At 38.6% G+C, this 12,279-nt stretch overlaps 1 protein-coding gene across 1 annotated transcript in view; it reads left to right on the forward strand.

The window, feature by feature from the left end:
* Window positions 1-12,279, forward strand: part of LOC109906211 (basement membrane-specific heparan sulfate proteoglycan core protein-like) — a 258,730-nt gene that overhangs the window by 47,873 nt on the left and 198,578 nt on the right. The window lies entirely within an intron of this gene.

Here is a 12,279-nt window from a genome sequence, read left to right on the forward strand (position 1 = left end):
TCAAGCCTTCCCACCTCGCCTAGAGCCAAGGTCAGCCAGTGTAGATAAGCATTCTAGCCAGTCTGGCGATATAGTTCATTCATTTCTACCAAGGAATAGACAGTCATTGTTCTAATTCTTGATTATATTTACACACATTATATTCAGTACTAGGATTAAAAAGAAAATGCATACATATACAGTAACATAATAGTAATCTGATTAGTACATATACAGTAACATAATAGTATTCTGATTAGTCAGTCCTGATTGAAATGTATACATAATTAGTCATTATTGATAAAAAAATCCCTTAACACATCCACCCTTTGCTTAAATAATATACATCCAATCACATATGTAGTTATATTGAAATATTAAAAAGCCTAATTCTATTTTTATTAAAAATATTTCTTGTTATCAATATATCACTTAACATAAACCACTACTTGCATTCGCACTGACTGTTTTTTAGGCCTACATCAGAATCCTAACTCTTCTTATCAGGATTTTCATTACAATCTTGATAAATAAACAGTCTAATATTGAAACAAGATACAACCTAACCTCCCTAAATATCAAAAATGGTCTCGTCAATCATAAGTTCCCCGGAAATGAAGGATCCAGATTCGTCTACTTGTTCTGTAGACATGCATTCAGCACTCCATGGGTCAGAACCTGGAATCGGCTGGTACCTCACCATCTATTGTCATCGATTTCTCCAGAGTCCTGTAAATAAGGCCTCGTACACAGGGAATTAGACAACAGCCCCATAAAACTAAAACAGTCACACAGGTGAATGTAGCCCATAATACAGTGATCATAATATTTTTCCATTTTCCAAACGTACTATCAAACCAATTAGTCAGATAAGTATCCACCCCAGATTTTTCTGCCAAACCGTGAGCCAGGGTGTTCAAACCAGCTGAGGCTTCGGTCACTGATTCGTCCGGAGCTGTGTTATTTGGGATGTAAGCACAAACATGGTCCTGAAAATCATGCATAACCCTCCCTTTTCAGCCAATAACATATCGAATGCAATTCTATTCTGCCAAGCCATCAGGCTGGTAGCTTCAGTCTGTTCTGCCAAATCTTTAATAGCATCTCTGGTATAATTAATAAAGCGCTGTTGATTATAATAAATATAATTAATCCAGTCCACATTCTTATTGAGAGTAGACCACCCGGAAATGCTAAACTCTAATCCTGCTAGGATCTGATTTCTTGCTTTGAACTCATCTGGCACCCCCCGTGGAACCCCAATGTTATCAATATATACTTTTTCATCAAAAGACCCAGGTGGAGTAGCTCTTTTCTCCCGTTAGGCTAACTTTATGTCTTGGTGTTGAATGAGTGTGAAAGGCATTCCCAAATGTACAAGGGAGCATAATCCTGTCCAATCTGCCGGTAAAACCTCGCCCTGTCATCATTTCCCAAGAGTACTGTACTGGGCCAAACGGTAATAATCTCCTCCAGTCACTGTAAAGGGAGGAACCTGTGGATATAAATAGTGCAAATCAATGCAACTGTCATTATCTGGCATTCCTGCTTTCGTGAACAGCTTTACCATACTGGCCTAACCTCCTCTACCCGGAACCGTACTAGGGTGTCGACCAAAAACTGGTCATATCCATCATACCGCAACCCTAGATCGTCCTTCATTACTGTTTAAAGGGTAAGGCGTATCTTTATGCAATACATCCCTCTCTCCGGATTACAGTCAAAAACTCTCACCTTCACTATACTCCACCTCCTAACATACTGGGTGAGTGGATTCATATAGCCCTCTCTCTCCATATGAGCTATGACCTGTGTCCATGATCAATATGGGGGCCTGCACAGATATATACCATAATGGCTCAGAGTCCTAGACTGCCATGTAGTTAGAGACCCCATTTGGTCTACATAAAACTCCATTGCGAGATCCTTCCCAACCTCTACTCTAACTTCCTGTCTACCCAGATCTAGGGATCTCTTATGCTTGTTTTGGAACAAATCCTCATCGTCTAAACCATGGGTCAAATTACCACTCTCCGCATACTCAGGTGGGACGTGCTGTATCAGGAATATGGCACCCACGATATGACAGCTCAGACGAACAGCGCCCATGTGAAGCCCCACCCTCTCCCCGAGAACACATCATTAGCAAGAGCCAGACACACCTTCACTTCTATGAACAAATACAGGGGTGAAAAGACAGAAAGGATATCTGCATTCGAGAGATGGCCCCCGGAATTCTGTTAATTCCAGTTCTCCTCTCGAACACTGTTTATTGTTCGACAGTGTCACTGTGTCTTACCCTCCCGCCGTGTGATATGATTCCGGGTAGCTCTTTCAGCTAGCTGTCACCAGGAGTCCTTGGTATGGTCCCCCCAACAAGCCTCTGGGACTGGATTGAGTGACTTCACCTGTAGTTCACCTGTAATGCATAAAATCCTGGACATACAGGCTTGGTTAACAAACAGTTTCTCATATGTTTTATCTGATTATATCTTTAACTTCTATGCCTATTTGTTAGCTTTTTTTAATATATTATTAGTTTATTATCCAATAGGCCACTAACTTACCCATCCCCCTTTTGATACCTGGCTCTGCCCAGGTAACAACCTTATCTACCCTAAATAATGACTTAGGTAGGATTAGTAAATTATCCTTATATTCTGTCATTATCATGTATGTCCAATTCTCCCTTGGGCATCCATTCATATCAATCCTGTATCAATTCTCTGTCAAGTGTCTTATCTAGTTTAAGAAGTATCTGTGCTATTTATATATGTTCTTAAATATATATATTTACCGATTTAAACAATAACCCCTTTCTCTCCTATCTCTCAAATACCACTAAGCGTCTCACTGTTCGACTTTATCTAAAATCATTGATTTTAGAAAAACATGTCTGAGTGGCAATCTCTAAAGTCCTTACATTTCCTTAATCAATCTATCTTAATCCTTACAAAAATCCTAAATCATCACAGATGTCATATATTCCTGTCAAATTTAATACTAATTCAATAAAAACTTCCTAATAGTCAAACAAAGCCTAAATTAATGCTAAATATATCAAATCCTTCCTACATTAATAAGCTTTTTCCTTCAGGGATCCACAGTATTTTATCTGACAATAACATGAATTAACCTTAAAATCAGTTTCATTAATAATTTAATATATGTTGCATAGTGTGTGGAATACCTTATCTACAGTAATTTATCACCCCTAAGAACTGAAACGTATTTTTCTATGTCATTTCCTGCCCTATTGGCTTAATACGGTGTCCTGTCCAAACCTCAAATGACCATGTTTTATCTCCCCCTATTTATTCTCAATGATAAATAGGACTATTTTCTGTTGTAATACCAAATCAATAATAGCCAAATCAAAAACTTCACAGCTAATATTGTAAAACAGAATCCTGAAACACTTTCTCCATTATAATTAATTTACCTAGTAACACAAATGACCACAAATTCATTATACAAATGGCTCTCCCCTGAGGCTGATCAGACCCCAAAAGATAGCCATGATAAGGTCAATAGGTCATACCACCCTTTTATAGTCATGTTCCATACTACATTAGACATATTAAAGTACCCTTTATCCTTAAAATAAATAAAAAATGTAATTAAAACTCATGAAATAAAAACTCATAAAGTTCCATATGTGAGCGTGCCTCTTTAAAATACCTTTGCACTAAAACAAATAGTCCTAACAAATGTTTTATGTGTATATATTTGCAAAGCTTAATGAATAAACAACACTTCCAGGTCTTTTTCAATTTGGTCGTTTATGGCCTCAATCTCACCCACTCTCCCCAAGATTATAATCCCAGGAAACATCTAAAAGTGAGACACCTAAACATCAATTTTACCAGAAGAACTCAAAACGCCTAACTAGCATTCACTATGCTACTTTGATTCAGAAACTCAAAAGTGAACTATAAACTAAACCTAATGATAATTCCCCTTTACCTCAAATCATTAATCATAAGTTTTAAACAACGTCAATGTATATGTTTACTTAAATGAACATGCTACCCTTAGATACAATTAACCAGACAACATTATTATCCAATGTATTACTTTTTCCCTCTGCCGCAAATGTTGTCAATTTTCTCAGTGTAAGAAATCCGTAATTTAATCCCAGATATTTAATAAAAATGTAAACGCATTCTCCCATGGCTCCTTCAATTTACATATTTTAGATAACTTCCATCCGTCCCGGAATAAGGAATCCCACTTAAACACACCAGAATACAATGTTTAATTAAGTTAAATCAAACCCTAAATAGACCATAACCAGTAACCAAATAAACAAAACACTTTTGTCAGCAAACAATTTTCTCCGTTACCCCCAGTCACAACATCATTTCCGTGGCGACAAAAGTGCCTTGCAAGTGATGTCATCAACAAGTGCTCAACCTAGAGCCGAGCCGCAACGACTTTCAATGAATAGTAAATAATAATGTCTGCAGCAACAGTAGTACGGTTCGATAAACCAAACCTAATTTATCACATCTGTTGAATCCTGAATTAGAATTTACAACATCAATCAACATCTCTCATCTCTCAATTCGCAGAATTTATAAGAACATTTCAATGGGCATAAATATATCGTAATTGTCTCTTCATTATTATTTATAATTTATTTGATTTAAGTAACTGTCTCGTCTTTGACTTAGCATTTTAATTACGATTCTATTCCCAATACATTATTCACTTGTCTAATTAAAACTCCTAATATTTCCATATGTGAGTGTACCCCCTTTAAGATATCTTGTCTCTGAGAACAGGGTAATCCCTTAACCCAAACGTTTACTACAATAAACGAACACTAATAATTATGATAATCCCTTAACATCATTTGTTTTAAATCCCTCGATGTTTCATGTAACTCATTCAGTCTATCTCCAAATTGTCGCCCCAAAATATTTTATACACTGCCATACACTCAAACCACTGTGATAAACGTGCACTGTCCCTTTAAGATAAGACATTTACTTGTTCCCCGTAATGAAAACAGATAATGTTTTTAGAATACGTTAACTTCTTGTTCGAATTCACTGGCGTTGCCTAACCAAAAATCAATACTCGGGAAAACAATCACAACTTTTTACGATTAAACTATTCTACCTATTTTATAGTCCAATATAGCCCAATGGAATGCCTAGCAATTCCGTTGCTAGCTGTAGCATCTTTTCAGACTATCCTTACGATATTCAGCTCCTTAAAAAAATGTATTTGGAACTTTTAGCCACTTTTGAAGAGTAACTCAAAGCTATAATGCACGCATTTCCCTCTAAATGCCACAACCCATTATCTCTGTTTACATTTGAGGAAGGGTGTTGTGTAACCAAGGTAAAATGACGCCGCAAGTCAGCCTGTCTCTGTAAAATATATATTCCCTATTCAGATTGAGTTCTGCTTTAAATTCTATCAACAAAGTAAAACCAACCAAACTTCTCAACTTTCTATACCCTAACATTTAAACGTACCATGTTCTGTGCTAAATTTATCGTATGTCAGTCGATTCGTAAAAAATATATATCATCCTGGTGGAACAAAACTGTATCGTATCTCTCCGTTATTCCCTACATTTAACCAGGTTTAGGTGACTTCTCTTCTATGATACATTTATTTAAATACGACTCCCCATCTCAATACATTATTCTAGCAGATCATTTTGGGCAAAATAGCGTATTACATCGAAATTGTCTTGCCATTATTTTGAATGAATTCTTCTTTCAATTAAATCTAAACAACACATTAAACATTCAGTTCATATCTTATACAAACACTAGCGACCGTATTTTTTTCAGGCAAAACATACAAATAGATGAATTACAACCTAAATCAATTTTAGTCTATCGGTTTCAAAGCTGAAATACGAACCTTTAGTGTCCCGCTATTGAAATGATTGAGTTTCCCCACCAATAACTATATTATTATAATTGTCTGTAGTCGCAAACTTCGACACCGAGAATTCTCAGAAAATCGTCCTAATTTAAAACCCTTCCTGACTATTTTAGTAATATCAGCTTCTATTCAGGTTCTTTGTCTGAGTCAGATTTTGGAACGCCTCCCTTCCATTCTCTTTGTTCTCCTATAACGGTAATCTCCCGTTAGTTCCGGGACCTCCTTGGAATTCTATTTGTGTTCTCTCCTTTATGGAAACCTTATCAATAGCTTTGACTGTTGAATCAGATATTAGGTCTTACCTATACAACTATAAGCCCAGGGGTCGTAAATCCATAGAAATATCTTATTTTCTTGTTGTGTCAGAGGGCTTTTAAAGAACGCTAATAATCGTTATCTCACGCCACTATTACTTAGGCTTCCCTCTCGCATGGAACCTCTTGTCTATAGATTTGGCTTTTTATCCCATTTCTCTAGATTTTGGTTCCCTCTCCTCCTCATTTGGATATTTCAGTACTATTTGTTGAATCGGAACGATGATCAATACTCCCACAATTCAAATGACCATTCAAGTTATCTTGTCCGCATATAACTCCCTTCCTGTCTCCCCACGCCTAGTTATTACAAGATCACCGTCCTATCCCCCAGCACCTATTTAATATCCCGTCTTAATCTCGGGCGAATATGCCTCTCATGATTGTCTGTGTATATATTTCTATGACCTATGTAAGTGTATTTATCTTTACACAGTTATTTTAGTTGCTCTTTCTGTCTGACTATGTGTTGTGTCTCTTTAATGATAATCAATGTGTATGGGTTTCTATATGTATTTCTCCTTTCTGGAAACTTCGTCCATAGATTTGACTTTGATCGGACTTTACATTTCACCCGTATGATATTCTCCTTGGGACTTTCAACGTTAATATCTCATATCTCACTACTCGAGACTAAGTTTCCCTCTCCTCCTCTTTGGACATGAATTTCTTTCAGCATTGTACAGGTTCAATTTTTCTGTTCGCCTAGAATTACCCTGCCTTCTCACCAAGCCTTATTTATCTTCACCTGTTTTAATATATCTATCTGCTACTTCTTCATAGTCAGACTACTTCCCATAAACAGATAGACTACTCAGGTTAAAACTTTATTTAGGTATGTCTTTTGAATTAATGGCTATCCTATTTGTACAGAACGACCCGTCCTATCAAACAATACGTACTATATCCCTCCTTAATAACCTTCTGGCTTGCAAACCATGATTTATTAAGCTCTAGTTTATTTATGGTTGTGCACCTTACCACAGGTCAATTTCAGACCTGTTTCCTTCCTATCGATTTTGGTTAAAACACAAAGTAGAAACCCATTGTATTTGTTCAGGATATTCAAGCACCTATCATTGATTAATCCAAACTCCTTTAGAACATTTAATCAAAAATATCCTAAATAATTCCTCCCAAATTCGAGAATAAAGGCTACTGACCTTGCCGCCGACTGGGAAAAGCACTGTTCGTTGGATCTAGTCACTGTCCCTGTCGGTCTGAGATGTACATCGGCCTGGTCTTTTCCCTCAATTCAGAGGCCAGGTCTTTAAATAACGGGACCCAACCCGCTCGTGCACGATTTTCAGCGTGAGTACCTTCAGATGGCAGAGACGGGTATTTAGTTCCGGCGTTCGAAGGACCAATTGTTACAGGAATTATATTCCTCTGTTTTAATACCCAATTAAAATGAATCACTCTGTCAATTCATAAGAGTTTGTATGACCCTTATTTGTATAAATGGACAGAGACCAGCCTTTGAAATCAACCAGCTGCGTTTATTCTCGAGATTACTGGACATGATACAGTTTATCACAGGTTATAAACTGAAAATGACATCAGCATTTTTTAAATGTTCCGTCTCTTCTTGACACTGGTAGAAAGGCTCTATAGTTCTCAAGCCTTCCCACCTCGCCTAGAGCCAAGGTCAGCCTGTGTAGATAAGCATTCTAGCCAGTCTGGCGATATAGTTAATTCATTTCTACCAAGGAACAGACAGTCATTGTTCTAATTCTTGATTATATTTACACACATTATATTCAGTACTAGGATTAAAAAGAAAATGCATACATATACAGTAACATAATAGTATTCTGATTAGTACATATACAGTAACATAATAGTATTCTGATTAGTCAGTCCTGATTGAAATGTATACATAATTAGTCATTATTGATAAAAATTCCCTTAACAATAATGTACTACCCCAGTCTGTCAGACACACTATAACAGGAGACACCCTCACCATCAGCACTCGGCGGTCCCGTTCTGTCTGCTTGTGTGGCCTACCATATTGCAGCCGTTGTTGCTCCTAGACGTTTCCACTTCACAATAACAACACTTACAGTTGACTACAGTTAGCTCTAGCATGGTAGAAATTTGACAAACTCACTTGTTAGACAGGTGGCATCCTATGACAGTGTCACATTGAAAGTCACTGAGCTCTTCAGTAAGGCCATTCTACTGCCAATGTTTGTCTATGGAGAGTGCATGGCTGTGTGCTTGATTTTATACACATGTCAGCAACGGGTGTGGCTGAAAAAGCCGAATCCACTCATTTGAAAGGGTGTCCACATACTTTTGCATATATAGTTTATATGTCTAAAATAATAGTTACTGTACTACTTACTGAAGTCAGATCCTACTTTGGAAAGATTGTTGCTCTGACTGCATTTGTCTTCATATAACTGTTTCCACAGCTCTGCCCACGGCCTCAGTGAAGATAGTCAATCCACAGAGTCTCCTCTACCCTGGAGAGACAGTCACTCTGCAGTGTGACATATCAGACTACACAGACTGGACGTACGCTGGTTCAGAGACAAACCACACCTCCCAGTCAGACAGTAAAGCCATAGATATCACCATCCCCATCACTCAGACTGGTCAGGCTGGTCAGTACAGATGTGAGGGGCTGAGGACAGATCGGCCACAGAGGTCACAACCCATTGTTGTCGTCACCATCAGTGTCACTGGTAAGTTCACTATAGTCAGTATCACATAACATGTAATTTCAAAACAGATACTCATGTATCCAGTTTGGAACGCAGTAGTTAGTGTTTCAACCGAGGACAGACAATTTTCATTGGGGGGCCTACCACATTGCAGCCATTCTTGCCCCTAGACGTTTCCACTTCACAATAACAGCACTTACAGTTGACTACAGTTAGCTCTATCATGGCACAAATCTGACAAACTGACTTGTTAGAAAGGTGGCATCCTATGACGGTGTCAAATTGAAAGTCACTGAGCTCTTCAGTAAGGCCATTCTACTGCCAATGTTTGTCTATGGAGAGTGCATGGCTGTGTGTGCTTGATTTTATACACATGTCAGCAACGGGTGTGGCTGGAAAAGCCGAATCCACTAATTGAAAGGGTGTCCACATACTTTTGCATATATAGTTTATATGTCTAAAATAATAGTTACTGTACTACTTACTGAAGTCAGATCCTACTCTGAAAAGATTGTTGCTCTGACTGCATTTGCCTTTATATGCATTTATGTAAATTCTAACTGAATGGAGTCAACATATGTAAAATACACTTTTATCACAATGTACAGCATCAGCTGAATTACCAGACAGGTATCCAGATGTTTTGTGCATTATTTTCACAGCTCTTCCCAACTCTACTCTGACTGTGAAGCAAAACCCTGCATTCACTGGAGAGAAAGTCACTCTGAAGTGTTCAGTGACGTATGACAGTAGCTGGAACTATCAGTGGTACAAAGACTGGAATTTTAATGTAGTACCCCAGTCTGTCAGTCACACTATAACAGGAGACACCCTCACTATCAGTAGAGCTGCTGAGTCTGACCAGGGTCAGTACTGGTGTGAAGGGAACAGAGTGTCTAGACCCACATCTTCACAACCAGTGATCCTGTCACTCTCACTGTAGAAGGTGAGTTACTTTTGTGTTTTGTCATAAAGATGGACACTATTTATATTGTGTCAGAATTCTTAGTTAAAGTATTGGTACAGTGTTGTTCTGTGAAGTCTCCAAACTCCAAAGCAATAACAAACATATTGTTAAATATGTTTAGTACAGAGTAATTGTTTATACACACACTGTATTCTATTGAGAGGAGTCTGTCCTGTACACTGACCATTTTAAGATGCTGTTTTTAGTTGTTTTAAAAATGTATGTTTTGTGTTTCTGTAGGTCTGCCCAAAGCTACACTGACTGTAGAACAAATCCTGTGTTCCCTGGAGAGACAGAGACAGTTACTCTGACGTGTTCAGTAGAGTCTGACAGTATCTGGAGCTATAAGTGGTACAAAGACAGGAATGATAATGTAGTATCCCAGTCTGGCAGACACACTATAACAGGAGACACTCTCACCATCAATGGAGCAACAGTGAATGAGGGTCCCTACTGGGTGTCAGGGAGAGAGAGACTCCAGACCCACTTCTTCATCCATCAGTGACCCTGTCACTATCACTGTCAATGGTGAGTAGTGTCATACAGACACTATTTATATTAAGTCAAGCATGATCTGTGTGTGTCAGTATCATAGATATGATAGAAAAACAAAGACTTATTTCATTAAAGAAGTGTGGTGTTCATACTTTGGAAAGATTGGTGCTCTAACTACATTATCATCACATCTACATGTTAATGTTGCATGTGCCATAATACCAACTGTGATACAAAGGACCACCATGTGGGTAGTGGACACTTCAGGAAAAAGAGTAGAGTAGTTGAAATGTATAAACAAACAGGGGGGGGGGGGGGGGGCTTCAACCCTCCAAGACCCAAACATTGACATCTATTTGACCAAAAAACTACTACAACTATAAATTACTCTACTGTACTGTGTTCTACTGTACTCTACCTACTCTATTGTACTGTACTGTAAACTAATCTACTGTGCTGTGTTCTACTGAACTGTACCCTGCTCTATTGTATTGGTTAAATTACGCTTGTGTGCGGGTTCTCGGCCATGGAAACACATATCATGAATGTCCCGACAAACATTTATTGTGCTGAGTTTGCTTCTAGAGGCAGTTTGGAATGCAGTACTTAGTGTTTCAACCGAGAACAGACCATTTTATGAGCTCCGCACATCAGCACTCGACGATCCCGTTCTGTACGCTTGTGTGGCCTACCATATTGCAGCCGTTGTTGCTCCTAGACGTTTCCACTTCACAATAACAGCACTTACAGTTGACTGGGTTAGCTCTATCATGGTAGATATTTGACAAACTGACTTGTTAGAAAGGTGGCATCCTATGACGGTGTCACACGTTGAAAGTCACTTGAGCTCTTCAGTAAGGCCATTCTACTGCCAATGTTTGTCTATGGAGATTGCATGGCGGTGTGCTTGATTTTATACACGCCAGAAACGGGTGCGGCTGAAAAAGCCGAATCCACTGATTTGAAGGGGTGTCTACATACTTTTGCATATATAGTTTATATATCTAAAATAATAGTTACCGTACTACTTCCTGAAGTCAGATCCTACTTTGGAAAGATTGTTGCTCTCTGCATTTGTCTCATATAACTGTTTCCACAGCTCTGCCTACAGCCTTAGTGAAGATAGTCACTCCACAGGGTCTCCTCTACCCTGGAGAGACAGTCACTCTGCGGGTGTGTGACATATCAGACTACACAGACTGGACGTACCGCTGGTTCAGAAACAATGAAGAGCCTCCCATTCAGACCAGAAAAACCATCACATCTCTCTCCCTGACCAGGCTGGTCAGTACAGGTGTGCTGGGAGGAGAGAGGAGAGATCGACCCAGCAGAAGTCATGTCGCAGCTCAGCTCTCCCCATCATCATCACTGGTGAGGTCACTGTTTGTCTTCAATCTGGACTTTGTAAATTCAGAGCCAATAAGAGTTAATCTAAATACGACATATACACTGTAAATTCTAACTGAATGGAGTCACATATGTAAAATATATTTATCACATGTTACAGCATCAGTGAATTACCAGGCAGGTATCCAGATGTTTTGTGCATTATTTCACACACTTCCAAAACTACTCTGACTATAGAGCCAAACCCTGCATTCACTGGAGAGAAAGTCACTCTGAAGTGTTGTCAGTGAGGGTCTTACAGTATCTGGAGCTATAAGTGGTACAAGACAGGAATGATAATGTAGTATCCCAGTCTGGCAGACACACTATAACAGGAGACACTCTCACCATCAATGGAGCAACAGTGAATGAGGGTCCCTACTGGTGTCAGGGAGAGAGGACTCCAGACCCCACTTCTTAATCCATCATGACCCTGTCACTATCACTGTCATGGTGAGTAGTGTCATACAGACACTATTTATATTAAGTCAAGATGATCTGTGTGTCAGTATTCATAGATATGATAGAAAACAAAGACTTATTTCATTAAAGAAGT

The sequence above is a fragment of the Oncorhynchus kisutch genome, linkage group LG16 (genome assembly GCF_002021735.2).
Source record: "Oncorhynchus kisutch isolate 150728-3 linkage group LG16, Okis_V2, whole genome shotgun sequence".
Lineage (NCBI taxonomy): Eukaryota > Metazoa > Chordata > Actinopteri > Salmoniformes > Salmonidae > Oncorhynchus > Oncorhynchus kisutch.